Genomic DNA, 3,349 nt, shown 5'->3' on the forward strand with positions numbered 1-3,349 from the left:
ACCGTGGGTTTTATGTCGGGGTTATCATAAGTAGACATTATCAGCCCGAGAGGAGTTGAGCGGAGGTTGGTCGAGCCTGTTGTATACCAGAAGCCACTATGTCCGTTAGCGTTCGGCAAGGAGGGCCGCCCAGAGCGCTAGTTTTCACTTTCCCATAGACTTGCGGCCTGTCCGTCCATCCTTCTCCGGAGCAGTCCGTTGATATCTTCAATCACACATTTTGCGTGCATTTTCGTATGACTTCATTCGCCTCATTTAATACAGTTTCCTCCCATCGTACCGACCGTGCCTACCTTTCTGACTCGACCTAACTATGCTAAAATTACAAATATATTCAAAAAGCGTTACACAATTAACTCGCGCCCTGATTGGCCAATACCTGCCCGACCTGCGACACTGACTGGATCTGTCGCACGATCAGACCGTCTATCGCCCTCGCGATTGGACGTAAGGTAAACATTTCTGCCGAGCACGAAACGCATCGATTGGATGCAAACAGCCAGCAGATACTTGATTATTGCGCAAAACCTGTCGTATGTACTGCAAATCGGGCACAGTAACCACTTTATTTTCTAAGAGCTCTGCACACATCTCACATAGAGATATTTGTCATTATTAATGTAGACTTCACAGACCAGTATTTTGTAAGAGCTCAGGGATGTTATTTTCCAAGTAAAGACATTATTAATAGTATTAATATTACTAATATAAGCTTCACAGACCGCATTTGTAAGAGCTCGGCGATGCTATTTTCCACAGACTTTCATAAGTAGAGACGATAGTATTTTTTAATATTAAAGTAGGCTTCACGACCAGCGCTTTTTGTAGGGACTTTGCGAATATATATCTGTTTTACTTCACCTGGCACTCAACACTGCCACCGTGCAATGTAGGCGCGCGGCTGCACGGTCATTGCACTATCTGCTCCTGTGCACCGTACCCGACGAATGCATGCGCGCACGATAGATAATTGTTTTAGTCCATTTATATTGCATGTAAAGTATGTATTTGTTTGGAAATCTAATAATATTATATTAAAGATAAGCCAAATATTAATAATATATAATAATAAAAAATAAGCCAAATATTAAGAATATAAAACATTTTACTATTTAGCTTCATAATAAATATCAGCCTTTTATTACCGTGCTATTGGCTAAAATTTGGACGAAAGTAATTGGTTAAAACAATATATGTTGCTAACATACTCACAATATGCAAAATGGTGGGCCCTACGTGCAAGCAATGCGAGGCGCTTCTGCTGAACCCACAGCGGTCTACGACGGATGCACGGGCGCGCTGCGTCGGCTGCGGGAAGCTGCAGTACGGTTACGCACTCCGTACAATCAGCGGGCGGGACATCGTGCGGCGCTGTATTGCCTGCGAGAACGGCCCAAAAGCGGTTGAGCTCTGGGAGGAAAAGCCCCCACCACCTGAGTCGGCCGAAGTGCGCCGCCAGGAAAGCCTGGCGAGCGCTAAGAAGGCGATGGGTCCTGACAGGTACCCCAAGAAAAAAAAGAGGCGCAGCCGCCTTCGCAAGCTATCCGCCCGAAACGCCAATTACATCGAGCAAAAGAAGCAGCAGAAGAGCAAGTAATTTGGATTATATATCCTTATTGCCCCCGTTACCCCGCTTATCATTGTATTTTGTATACTGGCGGGCGGCGCGACGCTTGGGGCCGTACATATGGTAAACTAACTGTGGTGCTGCCAATTGTGTTGACGCATCTACGGAGTGTAGCGCGTTTCATATAATAATTAGCGCATGGTATCTACTGTGTACCCTTGCGAGCTGGCCGTTCCTATCTGCATACGCGTTACCGTAGATGGAAAGAGCACTTGCTCACTTGGCACACGCAAACCCATGCTATATGTACCACCAACCCTCACAGTTTATATTTCACTAATGTGCGCTCACGAATGTAAGCTTCAGTATTGAGTGAGCACTATGCGCGATGAATAAGCTGCTGTCTACATGGACACAACCACGTATGCGGTAGTGATGACCATACAAGCGGCCATCGCAAGGAGATGTATCTGTACGCAGTACTTTACTTTAGCGCCCTGTCCATAATGGCCGAGATAAGAGCTCGGTTGAGTCACGGATGGCTATAATGTGTACCCGCCGCGCGCGTATATATTGCTTTGAATACTGCTAACAGACGCCTGATCAGCTTGCCTGTATCACCGCGGGTATGACCTGTGCCCGAATAGTGACGTGCTGGATCATATATCATAATCGTAGGTACAGTAGGCTAGCACGACGATACAAAAGTACCGAGATCGCAGCAGTAACCCAGTGCATGGGTGTTGGCTATCACGACAACACCCATTGGCGGCATTGCGGGATATGCACGGACACATCAAATAGCACGCCGAGCTGATAAGTAGGCAGCGAAAGTACTCCATCTAATGTACATGAACTATTATTCAATTCAAGTCTAACCATCACTACGATCTGATACTCTGCCTACAGCCATATATCTTCGTATGTTTGTCGTACATATCGGACCCAGTATAATGTCAGCTGGAAAGGATTTACGCCACTCTGTCAGTCAGAAGCTATACAAATAAGTCAGAAAGTACGTCAGCTATGCAAGTAAGATAAATGCATGCGGAAGATAGTGGAAATACCCTTTAGTAACATCACAAACAGCTCAGCAGAATAATTTCAAAGCATAATATTGGTGTTTGTGGCGACCATCGGCAAATACTACCTATCCTAAAAGATACTTCGCGCGCGGAGCTGATTAACATTGCTCTATTCGACCGTCGCAATCGATGATATGTGTCGACTGCCTCACGGCGAAGACGTGCAGATGGGTAATATGTGTGAGTAGGCGTATTTACTCCAGCTACACTGGGATTCCTCACCGATCTACGCATATTTCGTAGCATCATTGATACTGACCCGTCTTCCGTACAGCTTATATTAGCTTTGCAACCACGCGCGCCTCCGATTCGTGTCATTTTGGGAGCAATGCGCTAAAATGAGATTTCAGACAGAACCTTCTCGGGTAAGATAGCTCTCATCTTGCAGATCACGTTAAGCCCTGGTCAAGTCTATCATAACACGTGAGCACTAAGAAAATTGTGTGCAGTGTTGGTTTGAACCGTAACATAAGTAGATCACAGTATACATTTATTATATGTAGCTTTGCTCTAAGTAAAAATTCTAAGCCCACCGCAGCGCAGCGGAGGTGGTCGGCCCTCTCTACACCAACCAACCATGCCCTAGCGTCCGCGGAGCGGACGCCCAGACCGCTAGTCTTAAACATCTACTGCAGCAACCTGTCTGTCCGTCACACTAAATTGTCGTGCCTTGTCACGCTTTTCCGGACAAATCATT

This window comes from Phytophthora infestans, genomic scaffold, assembly GCF_000142945.1.
Source record: "Phytophthora infestans T30-4 supercont1.20 genomic scaffold, whole genome shotgun sequence".
Classification (NCBI taxonomy): domain Eukaryota; phylum Oomycota; class Peronosporomycetes; order Peronosporales; family Peronosporaceae; genus Phytophthora; species Phytophthora infestans.